This window comes from Camelus ferus, chromosome 1, assembly GCF_009834535.1.
Source record: "Camelus ferus isolate YT-003-E chromosome 1, BCGSAC_Cfer_1.0, whole genome shotgun sequence".
NCBI classification, from domain to species: domain Eukaryota; kingdom Metazoa; phylum Chordata; class Mammalia; order Artiodactyla; family Camelidae; genus Camelus; species Camelus ferus.
The window spans coordinates 53,554,221-53,579,405 of NC_045696.1; the positions used below are offsets into that span (position 1 = coordinate 53,554,221).

At 38.6% G+C, this 25,185-nt stretch overlaps 2 long non-coding RNA genes across 2 annotated transcripts in view; both read right to left on the reverse strand.

The window, feature by feature from the left end:
• Positions 1-786: 786 nt before the first annotated feature.
• LOC116666606 lies at positions 787-16,160 on the reverse strand. Its single transcript, XR_004323548.1, has 3 exons — positions 16,150-16,160; positions 13,418-13,423; positions 787-1,763 (listed from the first exon to the last, which is right to left on the reverse strand). It is a non-coding gene; the product is annotated as an uncharacterized LOC116666606 (long non-coding RNA).
• A 7,920-nt stretch (positions 16,161-24,080) lies between these two features.
• LOC116666611 overlaps positions 24,081-25,185 on the reverse strand; it is a 1,176,059-nt gene continuing 1,174,954 nt past the window's right edge. The window contains exon 2 of the long non-coding RNA XR_004323553.1: positions 24,081-25,116. This is a non-coding gene — a long non-coding RNA (uncharacterized LOC116666611). The remainder of the gene's footprint in view (positions 25,117-25,185) is intronic.

Here is a 25,185-nt window from a genome sequence, read left to right on the forward strand (position 1 = left end):
GCCGGTTCAAGGAGGGCGAGATCTACTGGGCTTCATGGCAGAAGGAGCTTTTGAGTTGGGCATTAAGTGGCAAGTAAGATTTTGATAAGTGAGGCGAGGGGAAAGTCATTTCATGAGAAAACAGATGGAGCTGAAGCCCCATGAGGTAGGGTCTTAGGAATGAGAGCTGCTCTAGTGTGGACAGGAGGTAGTGTTCACCTATGCAAATACTGGGACAAAACCAGTGAAAAAAGGTTTCTCCCCTTCACTGTCTTTCTTCCTCAAAATCCAGACTGAGTCTCAGTAAAACATTGTAACTTGGAGATCCCTTAAAATTCCTCAGCGAACACAGCTAGGTCCTTTATGAAACACCGAGCTGATACACATTGAGTTTCTATCAGGAGAAAAGTGAAAGTGGCCATTTATGAAACCTTATTACTGTTAGGCTTATACCAGGTCCTTTTAAGTTCATCTAGCAGGTGCCTACTCTAAACCAGGCATGATTCTGGGTGATGAGAAACTACAGACATAGTCTCTTCTCTTTCTCATGGTAATATGATTGTTGGTTTACATGTCTACTTTTCCTGATAGATTATGAATTCTTGGTAGGCAAGAGATCACTGAGGAAGACAGCTTCCTTCTCTGACTTTAAAATATCACCTTCTTCTATCGTTTAGACTGAAATAATCAGACTGTAAGTAATTATTATACAGAGAAGAAAAGTTATGTTTTCTGCCTTAAAACAAAATCTTTCAATCTTGGACTAATTATCACTACAGACAAATTATTCCTGTGGGCTAAGTTTTGTTGACCTAAGAATGCGGAAAAAGTCGGGTTTAAAGAAGATTTGGGGAGACAAAAGAGAATATATGTTAACCTTGCATTTCATCCTCCTGAAAATAACAAAAATCTTTAATTTTTCATTTACTTAAAAAAAAATGATGGCGCATCAACCTTGTGTCAGGTGCTATGTTTCATGCTGTTGCTCCACTGATGGAAAGGAACTTGGTGTCTCCTCATTGAGAGTGCAGTCCCATGGAGAAACAGACACATAAAACAGACACAATAAATATATGGATATCATTAACTTTGTATTGAACATCTACTATGTGCTAAGCCCTAACCTAGGCAGCAGAAATACACTGCTAAACAAAATCAACTCAACCTTTCCTTACAGAAAGTAGAGGTGAGGGGGGAAGATATATATAAAACAAGTAATTATGCCATACCATATGTAATTATAGACTCTTCATCAGGGTTTCACACCTCAACACTACTGACATTCTAAGATGCATAATTCTTTGGATCTTATAGGATGTTCAGCAGCATCTCTGGTGTCTACTCCAACTAGAGGCCAGTAGTACTCCTATCTCTCAATGCCCTGCAGCTGTACAATCAAATATGGTCCCAAAATTGTCAAATGGCGCTGGGAGGAATATTGCCCTAGGATGGGAACCACAGCGCTACAACACCAAAAGTTGTGAGGTCATGGAACCAAGGAGTTTAACCTGGCTCCAGGGTTGAGGGCCAGCATTCCAAAGGAAGGGATATTTAGGTTGAGAGCTGAATAGGCGAGATCTTATTAAGTGAAAGAATAGTGAGAGGGCCTTGTAAGGATAGATACCATTGTAACTTGGAAGTCAGCGACAGACTTCATATCCTTGAACACTAAATAAAGTGAGCCTGCAGCTTCCCCCAGCATCCCCTTCCTCTGCAACTGAGCTTCTATTTCTGTATATGCTGTCTCTAATTTATACTGATTGTCTCTGTGGTGAAAATCAGCCCTTCCTTGATTGTTCCTGAACTGCCATCCATCCCCACACACATACACATATACAAGATAGCAGGTAGCAAAATTCCTTGAAGACATAAGAAGGAGGCAAGGGAGAGGTTCAAGAAACACAAACAACTTCAAATCGAACATTTAGCAGATCTGTTCTTAAATGTCCTTCAGCCTCCCCGACAAAAATGCAAGGCTACTGGATCATCACCTATAGAGTGCTTAATCTCACACTGGCTCCTTTTTTCTCTGGACCCAATTTAAAAAAAAAATAAAACAAAACAACTCAACCGAGAAGCTTTACGTGTTCTTTGTTGCTTGGGTTCCTGTTGACATCTAGACACTCAGTGTTGCTCCTTCTATGGAGGGCAGCGTATTAATTTTTTTTTTTTCCAAATAAGGGTCATGTGCTAAAACAAACACTGGTGCCAGCCCTTAAGATAGACTTCATCTTGGTACACTGTGGTAGAGTCATATGCAGGCTACAAAGAAGGGACACATGAAGGGAAATGTGTGCAAGTTGGTTTGTTATACAAAGAGAAAGGCTACAGACTCTTGCAGAAGAAACCATAGTTTGTTGGGACAAGGAGAATGGAGAGGCATCAGGCACTTGTAAGTACCTAAATGGAAACTAAACAGAGTGTGACTTGAGCACACCATGGGAGGAAGCAATAGGAAATGAGACTGGAAGGGGATGAAGTGCGGACCTGGGAGAGAGAGGGATAGCAAGATGTTACCTAATACCACACTCTGTGTACTGGAATTTATCATATAGATAATGTTGGAGTCACTGCAGGATTTTTATTGAGTAGAATAAACTGAACAGGTTCTCATTTTACAGAAAGAGAAATCACCAACAGAGTCTGCCACTTGATGTCAGGGAGGCCAACTGGCGAGATACTGCAATGAGCATCCCAAGTGGGAGATGATGAAGTTGAATCTGAGGGGAGGTGGTGGTGTTTCATTGTAAGAAGTAATAAAAATAAGAAGAGCTAAAGAGCTAACATCTCTGAGTGCCCTGTGCCAGGAACTAAGCTCTCTACACTTATTAACTAATCTACCCAATGATCCTATGAGGTCACCACCAATGTTACCTTCATTTTACAGAGATGGTTTCTAATTTGCCTGAAGTCATACAGCTAAGAAGACATAAAACAATGATTCTAACCAAGACCTGAGTCTAACTCAGACCACCCAATGTGTGCTGACATCCACTATACTCCAATGGAGCCAGATTTTCTTAGTGAGTAAAAACCAAGGGGTAGAAATTTGAAGGAATTTTTATGACATGGTTTCAAAAGTTTTTAGGCAAGACTTATAAGAAGATATAAATGAGGGGGGAGGATATAGCTCAAGCATTAGAGCACATGCTTAGCATGCATGAGGTCCTGGGTTCAGTCCCCAGTACCTCCTCTAAGAATAAATAAATAAATAAATAAACGTAATTACCTCCCCCCTCAAAAAAAAAAAAAAAAAAAAAAAAAAGAAAGAAAAGGAAAAAAAAAATGATAAAAAAAGAGAAGAAGATACAAATGAAAGGTCATTTTTTGTGCATATATTTAATATATAGTTTGCAAGGGCTTGGTAAATGATGACTTAGCTATAATACTAAGAGAGAGGGAAGCATCTGGAATGACTCCTTAGTTTTTGTTTGACCTGAACATCATCCAGCCATGAAAAGACTTGTGGAGAGCAAGGGTAGGGTGAGTTGTTATGTCTTGTTTTAAACATAGTGGTCTTGGGGTACTTGAGTACTTTCCAGGTAAAAACGCCTAGTAGGCAGTTGGATATAGGAATCTATATTTCTATATAGATCTCTGAGGAAATGTTAAAAAAAATTACCTAATGACCAAATCACAAATGGCATCCAAAAGAAAAAGTAATTGTAATGACTATTGTTCACATCTGTGAGCATCTCCACTTAGAGACCAAGTACACATATGCATACCTCCAGATACTGCCATTCAAAGCTCTTTGCTCAGAATCTTCCTCGTTTCAGTAAAACAGCAACTCTGTGTCTCCATCTTCCTACTAGTTATTCAAGCCAGAAAACTTGGAGCCTTCCTTGACGTCACCTTCTCTCTCACAAACCATATCCAATGTAATCAGCAAAGCTTCTGGGGTTACCTTCAGAACGTGTCCAGAATTAGACCTGCTGCCACTGATGTTTAAGCCTCTCACTCAGATTATTTCAATAGTCTTTTAATAGTTAACTCTGCTTCTTTTCTTTCCTGCACCTCCCATATAGGAAGCAGTGATCTTTTTAAAGTACAAGGCTTATTTGGTAAATTGATGTTCAACCAAGCCACTGAGCCAATACAATGAGGAAAGGAAATTTTCGCTAACATATGGATCTCTATATGAGAAAACAAAACAAAACAAAAAAACAGAACTCCTCAATCTCTACTTCATTTTATATACAAAAAGTAACTTATATATAAAATAAAGCTAAATGTAAAAGCTAATATATAAAACTTATAGAAGACAATAGACACTAGCTTTGTGAGCCTGTGAAAATGTACTAAACAGGACACATAAAGTACAGATTCAAAAAGAGAAAAAAATGATTAATTGGAATTTCTCTACATGTAAAAATTTCTGGTCATCAAAAGTTTCCTTTAAGAAAATAAAATAGGCAAACTACACACTGGGAAAAATATTGGCAACACAAATGTCAGAAAACAGCCCTTTGTAGGAAAATATATGAAGAACTTCCACAAATCAACAATACAAAGGCAAGCAGCTCATTTATGAAATGACAAAACACTTGAACCGGCTTATCACAAAGAGGGATGCAGGAATGGCCAATGAGCACAGGAAATATGCTCATTATCATTAGCTAACAGACAACTGCAAATTAAAACAACAAAGACAGACCATCTCATATCCACTTGTATGAGTAAAATTTTAAAAATACTAACAGTATCAGTGGAGAGCAACCACGACCCTTCTACAATGCTGGTGGGGTACTAAAGTGATACAGCCTCTTTGGAGAACTATTTGGCAGTTTACTATAAGGTCGAACATATATTTTCCACATAACCCAGCTCCACAGCTCCATATATACTCAAAATAAATACAAACATAAGTCCTTGTATTCTTCAGATAAATACCTGAAACTCAACTTTAAGTGGTGAACATGCTGTAGTGTAAACAGACACAGAGATACAATCTTGTATACACAGAACTTACACAATGTTATAAACCAGTTACCTCAATAAATAAAAAATAAAAATCAAACAAGCAAGCAAAAATACGTATGTCCTCAAAAAGACATCATAGCAGCCTTATTCATAACAACTCAAATCGGAAACAGCCCAAATTTCCCCAGCAGGAAAATGGATACAAAAACAATATAAACAAATATTAGAATACTACAAAACAATAAAAAGAAATGGACTATTAATTTATGTAACAGCAAGAATGAATTGCATTGACATTATGTTGAGCAAGAGATACCAGACACAAAACAGTACATACTGTATGGTGCCATTTACATGAAGTTCAAGAACAGAAAAACTGGAAAAGTGCATAAGGGAATTTTCTGGTGTGGTATAAATGCTCTGTATCTTGTTCTGGGGGGGTAGTTATTTGGATGTATACAAATACATAATTGTCAAGACTCTTTTAGAGTTCAAAGTGTAAAACCAGTGTGTTTTATTTATTGTAAATCCTAATTCAGTATTAAAAGAAAGAAAACACAGGCAGGTCATGTAGTCCTGTAAGAAATTACAAAGGCCGTAGAGGTCTGCACATCATGTTCCTTCCCTCAGCCCCACCCGGTCACTTTCAGACCTCATCTCCTACCTCTGTTCTAACCCCTCTGGCCTCCTTGCTGTTTCTTGAACATACCAAGCAAAGCCACCCCTCAGGGCCTTCACACTTGCTGTGTTGTTCTTCTGTGGAAAGTCTTTCTGCAGAGCTTCATAATTTGCTCCACTGCTTCTTTAGTATCTACTCAAATGTTACCTTATCATGAAAACTTTTCTGCTGACTATTAAAAATAACTTCACACACACACGTGTGTACATAAACACACCTACACAGTACCACTACCAGTCGGAATCCCCATTCCTCTTAACTGCTTTCTTTATCTCTGCAGGACTTCACACCATCCTACTTACTATATAGTTTACTTATAATAATATTACCTATTATTATTATATAATTATTAATATTATTCCAAAAATCTCTCCTAAGTAGAATGAGTGCTTATTAGGGCAGGGACTTTGTCTTTGTAATTCTTCATTCTCAGTATCTAGAACAGTGCTTTGTATAATAGGCTCTGGAAAAATACTTGCTAAGTAAATGTTACTTCAATATAAATCATTCTTTTAAACCTTATATAAGCCATGGAATCTGAAAAAAATAGACTGCCTGGCCAAGGAACACAACGGATAAGTGAAACTATAAGTAAAAACATAAACATGGAATTAACACTAGGACAGCCAGAGTTTTGTGAAAGTCTGTGAGTCAGATAGTGGTCAGCATAAAACTTTAAATAAGCTACATTCATGCACATTTACAACTATTCTAGTTAGAGAAACTCACTACTTCATTACAGCCTTGCACGTGATTGTAGTCAATGTTATTAAAAGGCCTGTTAATTGTGTCCTAAGGAAGTAAGAGGCAGTAAGGCATGTGGGGCCACTGAGAGGTGTTTTATTTTTTAATCCATCCAAGCTTTATTCATGTTCAAAACATAGTAATATAATAATGCTGGTTTTAGTGAAATAACACATTTTAGATCTGAATAGAAAGTACATTTAAGTCTATTTAGAGCTTGATTTGTAAAATAATTATGTATTATTTTAATTCTCTAAATTAAATTATGACTGTTAAGAGTATAGTTAATTCATCTTTTTTTTCTTTAATGAATTTAGTAAGAAGTATGCTCCTTCTACCCCAGCTTTACTTTACAGTGTGGAAAATAACTGACCAAAGCAAAAGTAGAAATTAAAATAAAAGAAAGACTCTTAGGAAGATAATAGATATTGAAGACAAAGACATGAAACTGGAACTTGAGAAAGAAGGTAAGGAGTATTATGAAAACACTTTTTAGAAATGCTGTGAAAACACTGAGACAAAAGTAATTCTTTCACATGCTTCTAGTTTATTCAACAACCAAAAATAAAAGCCAGCCCAGAAATTGTAAGGATTGAATTAGAAACTCCGTAGATAGAGCACAAGGCAAGTTACTAAAACACAATTCTGAACAGTTTCAGTTTAAAATTAGAAGGAAGCTTACCAAAATGAAGGCTGGGCTGGGTGACCTGCCAAGTTTTATACAACATAAACTCTATCTGAGGCTATCCTTGCCTCTAAAGTCAAAAGCATGTAGGGGAAAGGTCTGTGTCTACTAGCTTCTAAGTCAGAATTGTTACTGGAAATTATCATGCACTATAGGACCCGAACACACAAGACTTACTGCTCCCCATTACCTACTTCATCATCCACTGTAGGTCACAATGTACTGATCCTCACCTCTACGTCTGAAATTCATAAAGGTGTATCATATGCCATATGCAGGTCATTAAATATCCTCAGATTTCAAAGCCAAATAATTAAGATACTTTAAGTACAAATACTTAAGTAGATTTATATATATATATATACACACACACATACATACACACACACAAGCATAAATACATAGAGAGAGAGAGAAAGGAAACTGAGGGTGTAGAGAAGGGACACTCACATGTACCAGCACTGTTCTAACCTATACTGCCATTATCTCATTTGATACTATAATGATAAACCTAAGGCTATCCCTGGGATTCTGGCCATGAAACTTCATGCAGGTAAGACTATGTTTCCTTAAGGGGTTTTGGTATTTTTTTATAACTAATCTATTTTAGCTAGAGTCGTAGATTTGGTCTTTAATACCAAATCATTTTCATTATGAATTGTGATGAGGGAAAGTTCTAGCGCACATATTTTAAGTACTCAAAAATGTACTAATGGCACCTTCTGATGTGGGATCATTCTTCTAAATTCACATTCTTTATAAGCTCTCATCCCGAGCAACAGTTCTACTCCTTAAAAAAAAAAAAATCTGGCACAGGATATGTCTTTTTTCACAAAGTGAGAGAGTGGAACAAGCAAGTTATCTGGCGGGTAGCTTTTCTTTTTCCCGACTCTCAAGCCAGAATCAGTGAACTGACAAGTAACACTTGGCTTAAGGATTTGGGGAATGGTAGATTTAGGAAGTGAGGAACTCTTGTCAAATCCATGTTTGAAGAAAAGTTTAATTTAGAATAAATGAAAAGAAAAGTACAGCCCAATCTGAAGAAAAAGGGATGGAGGAAAATTTGAAACAGAAACTTCTAACTTTTTGACTTCTTGGCTTTGAGTTTAGATGCCATTAGCCAAATGACAGAGTCCTGAGGACATCAGCCAGGAAAGAGATGAATGAATACAAGGAGAAAACATGTGTTTGGGCATTTTTTCGGGGGTTGGGGGTAAAGTGACCCTGAGTGGAGGGTGGATAAGAAGAGAGGAGAAGTCTTGAAAAGTCAGGGCACTAACAGCCTGATTGTGTTGGAAGCAGTGCGCACCTTAAGACATCGAAATGATAGGAAACCCTTAGGGCAAAAGTGGAATAGGACTGCAGAACCAAACACCATAAGTGACCCACATATAAGAATCATCACACCATTCCAAAGGGCTATCATTTGTACTTTAAAGAGATTAATACATCATTAGTGTTAGATCTCTTCTCTTCCATAGTTATCCTATAATTAAGTAGTATCAGATAAAGAGTCTATTCTCGGCTATTCACTTTTGACCTGCTTAATGGTGGTAGACTCCAGGATCTTGTGGTTTTAGCCAATGCCAGGTATAGAGCAGATGGCCAAGAAATACCTGTCATTTGACATCTAGGTTATGGCAAAATTTCATAATAGAGTAACATTTTCTTTTCTAACATCTAGGTTATAGCAAAAGTTTCATAATAGAGTAAAAATTTCCTTTCTAATGTAGTTTAAGAGGCTTCTTTATTTCAGGTGGGTAGAAAATACTAAGAAAAATCACCTGAATTGAGGAAAAGTGCAAATTTTATTCCAATTAGGGTAGCATTAAATATTAGCAGAGAACTCAAGGATCTCAGAAGTCAGTCCTGTTCTATTTGACTCTATGTTGTAAAGAGTGCTATGTATATTCCCAGAGACAGAAAGGAAAGATTATCTGTCATGTAGGATACAAATCATGCTTACTCAGGAATGCTGTCTTAATAGTAAATCAGTAGAAATTACTGCCGAGAAGAAGATATTACTCATTTTCAACACGCTATCATTTGCAGGTGAGAACATATTTATCTTATTAATATGTACAGAACAAGTGTAATTCACCTTACCGAAATGTTTATGTTCAGCCCTAGACAAAATGGGTATCTTAATAGCTCCCTCCTTCTGTTTGAACCACCATTTTCATGCCTTCTTCGTTCTTCAGGTCACCAAACCCATCCATCCCCTGTTCTAAACAACTTTCAGTTTGCACTTCCATATCCACGCCTGCCTTCAAGTCTAATACGCTGTTCTGTTTGTACTTAAAAACATAACTTCTAATCTATCTTTTCACATGTCAACCCACTAAAGTTTATGTCTCCTGTCTCTTTTAGTAGGAAGGAGATCCCGGGTTATGATGAATAGATTCAGACTAAGCTGTTATTGAAACAAGTGCCACCTCTTCTTAATATTTTGATCAGGGGATAATTCCTTAACCAAAGGTGAAATTGTAGCTATCTGTGGCAAACTAGTGCAGGAAACTTTTTATTGCAGAATTTTATGAAAGAATCTGATCTTTTTCAAAGAGGCTAGCAAGAGAGCTGCCGGTGCATCTCAAAGAGATACATTTTTTTAAAAGAGTGATGAAGGCAGAGTGGTAGTTGTGTTTCAAATGTAAAGTTGTATTCTATAACCATTTGAAAGTAAACTCAATGATCATTAGCAGTTTAACGATTTGGGGCCTGAAATTGTGGGTTTCTTCCTATGTCTGTACTGGCAAACTGACTAATGCATTAGTCAAAATACCTTTTCTTCACAGTTTTTTCACAGACACACACTACCCTTAAAAAAATAAATATATATATAGGAATGAAACTGTAAGTAAAAACATAAATGTGGAATTAACACATAAAATATATATATATATAAAAACATATATATACACACATATATATATAAAAAACAAAAGAATCTACTGTAATTTCACTTTGTCATAGGTCCTAGAATTCCTGGCTTCTCATTTTCATTCATTCATTTATTCATTCATTCAACTGACCCTGAGATTTAATTATATGTCCAACACTCATCTTGGTAATGAATATGGAGATTTTTCTGACAGAGCTACTTAAAAGGTCAAAGTTCCATTAAGGAATGGATGTAGAGATGGGATGGGGTGGTCATATAGTTATTTACATGGGAGAGGAACTAGCAAATGATAGCAAAAAAAAAGGAATCATTTTTAGAGTACAGTCCTCATCTGGTATCCATGGTGGATTAGTTCTAGGATTGGTTCCTGTGGATACCAAAATCCTTAGATGCCTAAATCCCTCATATAAAACAGTGGTTTATTTGCATATAACCTATGTACATCCTCCTGTGTACTTTAAATAACCTCTGGATTACTTATAATACCTAATACAATGTAAATGCTTTGTAAATAATTATATATCTACAATGTAAGTCCTATGTAAATAGCCATTTGGAACTTCCTGGAATTTTTTTCCCCAATATTTTCTACCCCTAGTTGGTTGAATCACAAATGCAGGACACATGGATATGGAATCCTGACTGCAGGGCAAGATACATATTTTCAAAAAGATATAAGTAGGATGGAGCAAGAACATTTCAAAAAAGGAAAAGGACAACATCGGTTTCCTAAGATAATAACCAGGTTAGAGTTTCATTCCAAAATCCAAGTACAAATTTGGGGGAGGATGGACTTTGCCATTATTGATTATAACATTTCTAAATATTCTAAAACATAAACATTTTTAGGAGTGACCCAATGACATTTTATTCATTCTGGTCTGTTTCAAGTACCTTGCTTATGCTTTGTATATAGAAAGCATTCGGTTCAACATGACAGCATATGTGCTCTATATTTTTTATATACAAATACAAATTTATATACAGAGGTTTCAGGGAAGAGAATGAAAAAGAGCCTGAAGGTGGGTAATAGGATAGTCAGGGTAAATTGGCAGCCAGTCAGAGGAATATAGTGAATTCTAGAAGAGGGAAAGATAAAAGAGTGATTTCTCAAGTGTAAGTTAAGTCCAAGCTGAAACTGAGGCAAGAAGACCAATAGGATTTACACGTAATGACAAGTGACAAGTGATCACCATAACGATTTTCCTGGAATGGAGTCCTGCTAATCTCTCCTCTAAGTCTCACACCAACTGCTCTGGCTCCTGTAATGTGCTTTGAAATGTTGTGTGTGTGAGCACAAGCAACTGAATTGTCAGGAAGGAATTTTTTCTTATGTTTTTAAAAAATCAAAATGACTTTTGGTTAGCCATGATTAATATTCAGAAAGAGTAATGTTTATACTTTCATTGTTATTTTTATTTATGATTCAACAAACATATCAGATATGGATAGATTTGTTCGGAGGCTGGGGGACTGGAAGCAGGTGCAAACCACCTTATCTCTGACTCAGAAAAATGTGCTTCTGGAAAGAAAAATCTATCTCATTACAGATTTTCTAAGTGCCTCAAAACAATAACAAAAATCAGAATTTAACTGCTAGCCTTCTGCTTGCTCACTTTGAGGTCTCTGCCAGAATCGAGAAGCAGTAAATGAATATTGAACCCAATTATTCTGGACGAACTATTCTCTTATATCAAGAGTCCCAGCATATAGCTGCCATTTTGCTGACCTCATTCTTACTTTCTGACAGGTTATGGTAGCTCAAATTTATTTGACTGTGATCACATTTCCTGTCTTTCTCTCCTTCCTTTATTCTTTATCATTAAGCAATCAGTTTTAGCCACTCAAGAGTCAGCTCAAATGTTATATGCTGTGTGAAGTCCTCTTTGACATCCCCCTCTCTAGGCAGAATCAAATTCTCCCTACTCAGAATTCCCATAACAATGTACTAATACTTCTTCCTACCCCTGATGCCATCCCACACCCCGTAGATGTAGGACAGAGATGTGATCCATTATTGTATGATTCCATTCCAAAGAGCCTAGAAGAGGGAAGGAGAGGTTGAAGAAGAAACTGAGGGAAGAAGAAAAGACTAGGAAGCAAATATTAGCAACAGCTAAGATATACTGAGGCCTCGTCCAAACCACGTGCCAAGCTCTTTACATACACCATTGTTTTTAGTCCTCACAGAAACACCATGAAGCAGTAATTATTAATACCACCATTTTGTGGCCAATGAGAGGAAGAATCAGAGAGTTAAATAATCTGCCCAAGGTCAGCCTACCAGCAAGTTACAGAAGGGACACAAAGCCAAGTCAAACGGATTCCAAAGACTGTGACCTAAATAGTCATGCCACACTGGTAATCTGTGGAGATTTGAGGAATTTGGCAAAGGTAATTTGATTGTTAACAATACACATATTTATGAGAAATGATGATGGTAGCAGTGAGGATAAACTGCCTGCCTGGAGACTGGAGAGATAAACTGCAGTGATGAGAAAAATTAGAGAAGATGCTGCAAAGGCAGTGACAAGATGGAGAGGCTACTGCCACGTGTGATAAGTCAGTAACCCTGGGCTTATGGAGTATGGCTCAGTTCATTCTGGGACAAAGCTTAGTTCCGAACCAGATGTCATTTCACTCTGTCTGTGCACTGATCAGAACGGTGGTTCACTGGAGATACGGGCCTCCTCTCATGTGGACCTGCAGCTCTGAGGCAGTCTCCCTGTCTCCAGGGCCAGCTTTGTGCCTTGTCAAGGCACAGGAGAAGCCCCAGGGGAGTGTCACCAGGATGGCTCCTAGTAGCCTCCTCTCTGAATCCTGCTAAAACCTGGCCAGACTGAAAACTCACCCTCCACAGCTAGTGCTTGTTCAAAGATCAACAGAGGGTCCTACATATTGGCTCACAGTCTGAAAGGCCTGCAGCTCCTTCCCAGGAGGCAGCACCAGAAAGAGAGCTGTCAATCATGGAGGAACCTTCTAGAGTAGAAGATGCCAGTCCTTGAAATGAGATGAAGCACTGCTGTGTGGGGGAGAGTTAGACAGGATGTCTGTTACTGTGAAATACACCAAACTAAGAGTGGCTAATCATGCAAGTTCCCTTCAGACCGTGGCTCATGCTTCCCTGGGGAAGGTTATTATGTTATTTAAAAACTACAACACAGTGACAAGTGTGACAACAGTAACAACAAAGCAGTGACAGCTAACAGTTATTAAGTATTTACATTGGGCCAGGAACTCTTGTATATGTTTTATGTCTATTAACTTAAAGAATAAGGAAAAATATAGAGATAGGAATATATAAATACAGACATCAGCCATACATAGCTCAAACTCAAATTCATAGTTAATCCTCACTCATAACCTATGTCCAAATCATCCAATTATCGGACAGAATCCAGGAAACCTGAACCCTGCAGTTCTCAGGTTAGGGGATATTTATACCTGTAAACAGGTGACAAAAGCTAGTGTAGAACTGTAGCAAACCTTTTGGAATTTCTCTAACATTGGACTAGGGCAAGAATCAGTTCAGTTTAAAGAAAGTCATCCCTCATGCAGAATCTGAGACCATAAAATCTAAGATCAACTTTTAACCGGAAGTAAATTCTGAGGGAAAACTGTTGGTAGAAAGTTTACAATCAACACTTCATGCTGGAAAGATACTGGGGAGGACTTGAAAATTAGTAAAATAAATTCTAATAAATGAATGCTTGCGAACAGGAAACAAATTGCTCCAATTATTTGACAAGCATGAAGAATATTCTTGCAGCTAAATGAAATGTTTTACCGGCCTCTCATCCACTCACCAACCAAACTTCTTGTACTTAATGTCACCCACTTCCAAAAGAGTCATCTAAAATACTGTTTGATTCACATCCAGGGAAGAAAACATGTCCCTTAGATTCAGACACAAAGGATCTAATGCTCTAGGATACAAGTCAAGAGGAGAGAACACTGCCCTGTTGTACTGGCAAAGTTTCTTTGCAATCTCAGTAAAAATTAAATGGTGCCAGCGGCAGTCTTCTAATTTCTCTACCTATACACAATAGACCGTATTTTATATTCTTACTCTCACTCTCCAAGTACTACTCTGATATTTCCTAATGTCAAATCTATTTACATCTTGCCTATGAAAGTCCCAATAAAATTCTTGCAACCTATTACCTATTTTAAGATCAGCCTCATGCTTTAGACACCCTTTCTGGTCTATGTGTACCTACTTACAATGGGGCCTCTGAAGCACTCCTTGCTCAATAATTTTTCAGAGGAAATATAATAAGGAAACATTGAGATGAAGTTATAGACTATTAGCACATGTGTGTAGATGGCATATCCTCTTGCTTCACCAAAACTCTAAAAACAGACAAGCCTTTAGAAATAGGAAGGCGATGCTAGAAATACATTGACACATAGCTGTATAACAGCTGAGACGCTCATCTCCTTGTTCCTCACAGCAAGATTGTAAATGGGGATAATTTTTGTTTGTCTTATTTTGTGTGCATGTATATATTTATATGACATATGTACAAACTTGTGATACATACATGTGCCTATACATACCTAGACATATAGACATTCCTATACTTATATGTGGTGTATCTTTATTTTTTTAACTTACAAACCTGAATCAAATTGGTAAACGTCTAGAAACTGCTAAAGAAGGAAGAAATAACTTTACTATTTACAATTCCTGATATGAAAAAATGACTTCCATAAGAAAGAAATACGTTAAAGTTTGACCTGGAATGATGCCACCACTCTGCAATGATATTTTTAGGTATTATACATTATTTGGAGGAAAAGAGATCTTCAGTGTCTGAATTCACAATGGCAACCTGTCTTCCGACACATATAATAATTCAAGAAGTGTAGGATAGCAAATGAGTTCAAGGACTAGGGGACTGGGCTGACAGCTGTCATTTCTACTTGTTTCAACCAAAACCCTATTTAAATCCCCCAATGCAGCTTAGCTTTTTCCACATTCTAGGTTTTAATTTGTAAATCGGGATTTAAAGTATTTAACCTCTTTGGAGCATATTTAACAATTTCCAATGACATTAGATCACAGTAATTAGTATTTGTAAAGAGGTAAGGGATTTGGGGTAAAAGCAGTTATAAAAGCATAAAACACTAGTGTTTCCGTGTATTATGAGACAACCTTAAACAAAAAAGAAATAGGACTATGCAATCATCTAAGAGGAATCAAGGAATCATAGGTACGTTAAGCCTTTCACCTTAACAACAACAATCTGTTTTTCCTCTGGTTTTCAAGCAGAGTTGACTTCAGCAAATATGAAAACCAAACGTGTCGAATATATTAAGTCAACATTTTTGTACATAGATACTTGCGGGTTTTTTCTTTTTCTTCCCTGAAAGATGGGATTAGGCTGAGCAGCGGTAGCTGTCGGAAGCTCACACTGCCTGCCTCCCAGAATGGGTACTTGTAATTAAAAGCTTAGCTCACCTTATCCTTCCAGTTTCCCAGGCGAAAAGTCAAAGCCTACATTTAATTGCATATATATGTGTGCATGTTTCTAAAACCAAAGCTCCAAAGAATGACAATGCTTAGGAGGCAAGAAGGCTATGCACAGACAGATATTTGACACAGAATCAAAAAGAAAAGAAAACAGAGAAAAGCGGATGATGCAACAACAGAAATGTGGAGCTCTGTTCCCTTTTGGTTTGTTACCAGCCAGACGAGGGAGTGCTTGTGGTTTGGCATTTCTCTTTAGATAAGCAGCAAAAACAAGCCAACCCAAGGATGCTGAAATTGCCTGAAGATCTGCCATAAGCATTTTCTGTTTTTTGGTTGGTGTATTTAATCAGACTCCTGTCAGAACTGGGATTAGGATGTGGGAGAATCATTCCGTTGAGAGAAAGCCAGCACCACGTGTGCCCAGTGGAGCATATCTGCTGCATGGAAGTCAGACTGGGTGGGTTGCTGGAAGGATGGTCATTCAGGGATGGAGACTCTGACCAATCTCTACAGGGAAAGCAGGATGCAAATCTCAAGAACTCTGGGCCAGAGGCCAAGGTGCTTTTTTCAAGCAGGAAAAAAATCAAACAAACCAAAAAACTAGCAAGAAAAAAGTTTCCAACAGCAGCTAATAAGCAAGACGCAGTAGTAACGATCATGGGGTGACTGGAAACTAAACAGAGAGAAATCCAGCCTTTGAGAGAGCTGGATGTAGAGCCTCCAATACTCATCATGAAATAAAGAAGCTTTTGGCTGGATACAGAGCCCACGTTGTGATCAGCAGCAGCAAACGACTCAGTGACGAGCCCTGCCCTGGACTGAAAAACAAAGCCGAGGTTTATAGATCAGAAAGGGAGTTCAGGTTATCTAGACCCACAGTGCCCAGGGCAGCTCGGTCCTTAGCAAGCTACTGCTTAATAAAAAGAATGAATTCTCCTTGTATCAATGGATAAAGTCAGTCTCGGATTGGAGACGTGACCCACTGAAGTTAACATGTTAGACAGTGCAGCATCACAGCCAAAACCCAGCTCCCTCCCAAGGCCGCAGCACAGCGCTACACTCTACACGCTGCTACCTAAGCCTGCAGAGCGGTAAGGAGACTGCCTGGGGCTGAGGGCCAGGAAGTCCTGCTGCTGAGGTCAGTGGGGGTCAGCGAGCCCAGGCAGGCTTCGATGAACTGTCACCAAAAGTGCTAGAAAGACAAAGCAGTCACCCTTTATATCAAGACAATTGAGAAAACTGCTCTGTTGGTCATTACTATTTGTACAGCAGTGGGGTTGTTCTTAATGGCGTAGTTTTAGAAAAGATGCTATTCAAGAGTCTGAACTACTGAAAAATCACAGAGTTAAAAACATTACTAACTAGGGGTAGACCATATCTATGGAGATCAGAGCTACAGAGCACGAATTCTGTGCCTGAGTAAGCAATCAGCCCAAACTGGCCTCCAGGGTTGGTATCTTAATTCCCCTTTTGGCCTCTCAGACTTCCTGTGAGCCTTGGAGGTCTGGCTTCATTGACCTCTGGCAAAATTGCTGAAGTAAGTAACCTATTCCCCTCCCAGGGTCTCAACTCTTACCTCAGATTTTGTCCATCTTGCTGAGGCCCCTGCACAGATTGCAGCAACTAATTCCTCTAAGGCATTTGCTGATAAGATTGAGTATTACCTCTTACCTGGGTTCTTATTTCCCCCATCCTTCCCTCCCTCCCTCCTGCCTTCCTTTCTTCCTTCTCTCCTTCCTTCTTTTTTCCCCTTCCTTCCTTCTTTCCTTCCCTCCTTCCAAACAGTATGTGCTTAACATGTCGCCATCTTTTAAGAGGCAAGGAAATGAATCTATGGCTGAAGAAACCCAGGCATAGACAGAACGAGTGAGCACAAAAGAATGAGGAGCAGCACAGTCCTCTCACTGCTCCTAAACCACACCATGGGTTTAGGAGCTACTGGATAAAGAGCTACTGGAGCTTAGCCCTAGAACCGCGGGGCACTAAAAGAGAACCCATACCCCAAGCCCCAGCAAACAGCTGGTTTATTTGTCGAAGGGTGAAAGATGAACAAATTTCCAGTGGACTTAAAATAGGGAAATTGAGGAGAGCTTGTCTACTAAATTACCAAGTAATAAAGAGGCATTCTTTCCTTCGCAGGACTACAAGTTGGACTGAAAAGCATCTTGCTAAGATGCTCTAAACCAAAAACTTCACCCATCCCCTTCCAAAACTTTTACATGGCTTTATAGAAAGCAGTTTCTTTTTTTTTTTTTCCATAACAACTCTCATCTTAAGGTCTGTATCAAATCCCAGTGTTCTACCTCATCTCAGAAGTTCCTTCTTCAGAAAATCATCCTTATTATTCTGTTCTCTCTCACCCTTGGCTAAGAACTAGGAGATCTTGTCTCTGAGTAGTTCAGCTCTCTCTAGTATTTTCTCTGCTGTGCAAGGACACACACTGCTTCCAAGGGGACATAAGACCACAGGTTGACTGATTTAGAGTTGTTTAGCCAGTGTCTCCTAGCAACCATTTAAGACAGAGAAAGAGTTTTTTCAAGTCACAGAGTCCCTTAGTACACAAAATAATATAAAACTTAAAATTCTTTCCTTCAGCAAATAAAAAGGAAACAACATCAAACATTAGAAAGAGGTTGAAGGAAACAAAAAAACAACAGTAGGAATGGGAGGTTTTCGCCACCTAAGCTCTGTATGGGTTTGTCACTTTTTGTGTTATGATGACTATGTCATACAGAAACATGGCTATTATTCTGATGTCTATGTAGAACCAGGGCACTGACTGACAGGTAAGGTCAGGGGAGAAACTACTCACTGTAGGGGAGGGGGCCTGAATTTGTTAATAACACACATTGGCCTGTCTGGATCTATAATTTAGAGAGTCTAGCTGTATAGAAATGTAGTATTAGGTGCTGGCTACTAAGAGATGAAGAGAAGACTCAAGAAAGACTTTTTTTTTTGAAGTAATAAGCAGTAACCCGAGAAAGTAAGATATGGCTTTTCAAATCACACTATCTCTAGTAGAGATTCTAAGATGATTATTTGTGGCCCATGTATGGACTCGAGAGAATCCATGAATTTTATTAATATACAAAACCTCTACATGAGTGTTTATGTGTAGTTTAACCAGTAACGGAAGCTATGATTTACATCAGATTCTTAAATGTCTATAATAGCACAACAGTAAGACATGAGCCCTCTGTTGATTTTCCTTCAATGGTGTGTCGCTTGAATATTCCAGACTTGCCTCAGCTATGATATGGGCATTAAATGAAGGGTTCTTTATCTAGGCTATGACCAGGGTACTAAAAGAGAAATCAAGTCTCATGGGCATTTTTTTTTCTTGTTTATTCTGATATTTACCTCTATATTTTGGGAAGAGACAAAATAAAGCTTACTGCCACTTGTTGATTTTCCAGTTTTACATATTATCCATTAATCTCCTATTAAGAAAGATGAGAATTGAATCATTTAGCACATCACTTTCTCACCCATCCCCACTTCCTCTATCCATAACCCGCAGTATAGTCAAATCACAACTGTCCCTAAAAGATGGGTATTCAGATTTTACATTTTCTGATCCTGTAAATACTTTTTGTAGCCTAGCCATGGAATGAATGTAGTGTGATCATTTTCTCTTTCCAGCATAATTTTTAAATTTTCCCCCCAATTGCCATATTTGTCATGTGTTTTATTTGCCAAGTATTCACCACTAATTCATTTCTAAACTCGCTACCAAAAATGCAAATTTCATCCAAATGATTCAAACACATTAAGTCATCAGTTGGATCCACTCTCTTAAGACCCCTCCCCACTCTGATTGTGCCCGCGTCCTGCCTCCATCTGCACTGGTTCCTCACTAAGTCTGCTCACAGCTGCTCATGCACATTTTTGAAATGGCAGCATTCACAGTAAGACAGTCTGTGGGAAGGTGGTCCTCAGAAGCAAGGTGGCATTGCATGGTTCAGCTCCTCCTTCTCCATAATGAAGTATCTCAGCAGTGCTGGCCTTAGAAGTATGACTGTTACTTTTATCCCAAATGGTGTTATTTCATAACAAGGACTAAGAGGACTTCTGTACACAATGCCTAGAACTAGATGCAAATGAAAGGCCAATTGGCATCAGCTAGCTTCCTTTAATAGATAACACAGATTTTTTAGTAATAGATCTGAACTGTAAATATACTATCATCCTACCTCCACAAAGAGATGACAATGAAAGGCAAACTGAAGCAGCACTTGTCGGACTATCAAGGAAGCACACATCCTGGAATGCCTTGGTTTCCTCAGTGTCTGTCACAGCTGCCCCGCCCACCTCACAGGATAGCTACAAGGCCAAATGTTCAGTGAATGTGAGAGCATTTTACAAACACCAAAGGGTGTTTCATTATCGCTGTGTATATATATCAGCGCCAGGATCCATTAAGCATTCCCCTAGTGGAAAGGAAAAATGGCTCAAACATCAGGCAGTCTGGCAAGATGAATCGTAACTCTAAATATGTGCTTTCTTAGACACAGCAATTCCATGAAAAATATCCAAAATTATATACCAGAATATAATCAAATTAATATTAAAGTTATATTTTTAAGAAGGTTCATGAGTACTGTTTACAAGAACATAAAACTAAAAGTAACCAAAATGGTCATTAATAAGGAAGTGATTGAAGAAATGATAGTAACATACAATAGAAATATGTACAGCCATTAAAAATGACTATGTAGGTCTGTCTTTGTTGACATAGAAATCTGTAATATGTTTATTGAAAAAAGGGAAAGTAAAATATATCATATACTCCAGTTTTCGTCTATGTTAGCAAAGAAAAATATTGAACCTATATATAATACAAAATGTTAAGAGTGGTTGTCTTTGGATAGGGTCTTATAAGAGATCATTTTATCTTTGTTTTTATGTTTGTACTATCTTATTATCAGATTTTTATTTTACAAAGACACAAACTCAGAAAAATCAGAGTTTGAGATCACAAATCTGGCCCCTTGGTTCAGAGGCCCGAAATTAAGTCAATGCATGTAAATTCAGATTATTTAAACAGTTTTATACTGTATATGCAAATTCTGTTGTGTCAATTTGTTTTTTAAGGTAAATATCCATAAATTTGATATTAATATTCATGTACCTAAATTTACAATTTGATCTAAAGAAGTGGGTTTGAAATACATGGCAATTTTTTAAAAAAAAGCAACCTTTAATTAGGGAAAAATTGGAGATTCAGGGAATGTGTTTTAATTGAGGAAGTAAGCATATTAACCAGCAATTAGAAATATATACACAATTTTCATGTGGATTGTTAGGTAGTTAGATAAGTAGGGGCACCAGGCAGACAGGTGGAGGAGAGGGAGTGTGGTCCAAAAGATGGTGTTATGCCCACCTCCAGCATAAAGGGACTTTACTTTCTTCTAAATGAGAGCCATCAAGAAACCGGTTAGAATCCAACAGCCACAACTGCGTGGCAGTAGAAAGGACTTACCCAGACACAACCCAGTGTTCACTGTATTATACTTAACATTGCAGTTTAGCTCCCCTACTCCTGACCCTGTGGGTTTTCCTGTATACACCATGGATAAGGACATGCGCAAAGGGGCCAAACATGACCAAGCATTCCAGGGACAAGAGCTGTCAATCCATCAATAGACCACCTCTAAGTGAGGATATAAGAGAAAGGGGAGACAAAAACCACTGCTTTTCCTCTCTTGGATCAGCCCGCCTCCCGTTCCTGGACGTGTACTTTTCCTTTTTCATATAAATCTTTAAAAATCTTTCATTACACAATGCACCATTTTCTGACTGTAAATGTTATCTTTCAGGTATAACAAGAACCAGGGTCTTTACTTTTAGGGGTAACAGGATCACGGGAGTACGGAGCATGTTCACTACAGTGTATTATAGATTAGTTATCATATGTCCTCACTGCAAAAATGTGGCTTGGAATTCCTAATGTTCATTCACACTACAGAAAAATACTATTTATTTGTGTGTGTCTTCCTGAAACAATAGAGTAAAATATAAGAAATGGATATTTGTATCACGTTTAGCCGCATTTTACACAAGATGCTAATTTCTTTCTTTCAGTCTTGCTGTGACATTTTTATATTTTTGTACCTGCTAACCCAGCAAGCTTGATGAGAAGATAGGAGATTTTCAAACAGGAAAAGGACATTCATTCTCATCTTTGTGTAAGTGAACAACTACACGTGGAAAAAGAATAAGGAAATAAAAGCCTAAAGGTAATTATTTTGTCTTTTACAAGGCTTAATGTACAGAGACCCAGTAGGAATGAAGACAGGGGCCTGGGTAGCAGCTTCCCCTCCTGGATTTGTAGCTGCCCTCCACATCTGCCCATCATGTCATCGGGGGTCCCACTGTGAAAGCTCTGGACTGAATATTAATGGTACTCAAAACCCACGTCCATCTCCTCTTCTTTTCCTTTTAAGCTGTGAATACATTAGCATCTCTGGCTGACTGAGTGCCCAGCAGCAACCCACAATCTCTCCAAGGCTAAAATTAAAACATAAAAAATGCATTTTTGAATGCTATGTCACAATGCCACCCATATAGATGGAATGCTAGAAACTGCACCTGGAAATATCATTCACTGTTTCATTCCCCCATTAAATGTGCCATCTTTCAGAATGAAAGCCGCTGACTTTTGCTTAGACTTCTTACCATTCAGCAAGGGCAGCATGAAGCCTGACACAAAAATCAACACAGACCTAGAAGCACCAGAAAGGGCAGGAGAGCTTCACAGCTGCTTTAAGATAAACTCATTACTTACTTAACAGCGCTTCCTAAATCCAAACTGCTAGTGTGATGTCTCTAACTGCTTGGGGTCAGTACATTGTCAAAACAACGGGTACCGCTTGGTATTTTTAATTTGCAGTTTTCTAGTGCTATTTGGGAGTTGGAATGCTTTTTCATATTATATGGCCATTTTCCCACTAGTTTTAATTTCATCCAAGGAGTCTGCAGAGTGGACATAGGGGAAATGTGCTTTTGGGTGCTCACAGGCTAGGGACTAACATCCCATAGGAAGGCGGTTTAATCGGCACTCTCCAAGTCAGCATTCTATCAGGCTTGCGACTTTCCAAGTTCCAGCCAAGTATCAGTCAGCTCAACTTCTACAAAGGCAGAGAGGAAAGAGGGGTACATGCTGCAGAATGATTTATTGGGGTTAGTAATGCTGGGACAGCACAAAAACCCCATAAATATTCTTCTTAATGTTTTACTTTATATGACAGCCTTCAAGTGATATATTGTCTGACAATTTTCAAGATGACTATATAAACACATTTTTGGCTGCAGCCTAATATGTGATGAAGTCTCCACAGGCTAATATATGGAACCAGGGTGTGTTCTAGTATGCACAGTTCTGATAGCAGAGATTTCTGTATCTAAAAAAAAAATCTATCTTGACTGCACTGTGGGCTTCTTCTTGGCATCTCAAAAGCAAAAAAAAAAAGTGAAAGGAAATGAAGAAAACAGTCAACAATACTATATGACACGTGTTTCCATTCTTAACCAACCCGAGTATCTAATTTTCTGCATAAACAGAACTCACAGCATTAGAATCTCCTTTCACATCTTTATGAGATCCTTACACCTAGCCAATGTTTTGATACTGCCTTTTAAACTCAACATTTAAAATTAGATAGATGATTAATTTTTTCCTGGGAAGGCAGTCATCAAAGACACGAAAAGTACAGCAGCCCTGCAGGAAGACTCCTAGTGTCCACTGAAATGGGATACCGTCACACGAACAAGTATGTATTATTCTGTTCCTGAAAATTGGCCAGAATTGGATACTCTATATAATTTTAGCATGAACCGCACTGTGCCTTGCAGCGAATGAGTGGGGAGGAGGAAGCCATCTGGAAATAAGGAAATTCAGGTTCTAAGGAATAATCCTAAGGTAGATGTGATAATTTCAAGAGAAGAGAGATTGAAGTCCACATTGCCGGATTCAGAGTTACACCGGGAATCCTCTAGGCTTGGGCCAGGTTTCCCAAAGGTATGATTTAACAGAAGAGAAAGAAGGGAGGTCAAAGGAGGGACTGGCTTGATACCCAGCGGTAGGTGAGGGAACTGAGTGTGCTTTCAGGAAGCTGCAGTGGGGTTTAAGCAAGGCAGCAGCCAGCGACTAATGACACTGGGAACAGGATCTAGACCCTGGAGGAAGAGATCTTCAGGAGCCAGAAGGAGGCTCCGAGCCCTAGACAACTGGGCTGGGGCTCGGGGGCTGTTGTAAGAGGCCCAGAAGAGCGAGGAGCTTAGAAGCATGGAATGAAAATACAGAAGCAAGAGGAGGAGGGGAGTGTGAATAGAGAAAGGCGGCTCAGCTTGGTGCTGATGCAGTCCTTGGGAGAAAAGGGACACCTGGCATAGGGCTACAGACTAATTTTCTTATTCCTGCTGGTAGAGAATTAGTTTCTAATATACCACCAGGCCTGAATCTTAATGATTCAGGAATTAGGCAAAGCTGAGCAATCTGTTGGGAGCTCTTCAGTAGCCACAGCTGGGAGTACAGTGGCAGGCACTAACAAAGAAGTCCATACATAGCTGGGATCTTTTTTATTTTAGGAACTTTAAAATAAATGGGAGAATCCATTTAAAGGGACACATTCGATGCCTCAAGAATACATAAAGCTTAACTATTTAGAGGAAGAGAATTTGTGCAGTGGGATTTTTTTTTTTTTTTTTTTTTTTGGTCAGTTGCAAACAGATAAGCCACACATCCAAGAATTATTCTGTAGGGTCTAGCATGCATTCAGTCTGGTCTGACCACACTTTTAAGGGAAATGCGTTTCTAGTGCAAGGCCTCAATTCTGCTTTCAGTATCGGAAGAAATGCAGTATTAGTATGACTACTTCCTCACTTGCAAAATACAGACTCGGGAGAGGAGGGTCTAGAAGGTGAACAAGAAGGTCTTTGAGGTCCCTTCCACCTCTAACGTTCTATGATTCTATGACTCATTCATTCATGTAGCACACTGGCACTACCAGGGTCTACACCTCTAAGACAAAGGAGAATTCCATCTGCACAAGGACTGTTTGGAGAGGAGGGAGACTCGATGCTTCTTTGCTTCCTGCATGTGGTTAGTCAATAGTGAGAGAGCCTGCACTTTCCCGGTCCCTCCACTAATCCAGGCCATTCACCTGTCAGGGAGATGGTAGAGTTTACTGAAAAGAAGACAAAGTGCTCTAATACCAAATCAGATGAATTCTGAATTAATCTACACTCATTGAATCAGAATGTCTTCTGGAAAGGCGGAAGCTGGAAAGCCTGAGGTATAGCAACTGAGCCTGATTTGGTCAGAATGCCTCCTAATCCTATATAATGCTGCTCAAATTAACATAGCATCACTTCCCTTCATGAAGATGAGCTCAGTTTCTCAAAGGCCTTTCAAGAGGAAAAACGATGACTTTTCCAAGCAGTGAAGCTGACAAACACTGCACAGGCACTGTTGATTTTTATTTACCAGAGCACTTAAATATTCTTTAAGAAATTCTTAAATATCCTATAACTACTTTGATAGATGTTCTCATTTTATGCAGTTTCAGTTCAATAACCATTGATTGAGCAAAAGAGAGTAAAATGGGGGGCAGTAACAGTATCTGCTCTCATGGTACTTACCAGTCACATCTATGCTGTCCGATAGTCACTACCCAAACGCGGCTACTGAGCACTTGAAATGTGGCTGGTCTGTGCTGAGATTTCATCTAATGTTAAATACACATCAGGTTTCAAAGATTAGGTACAAAAAAATAGAATGTGAAATATGTCATTAA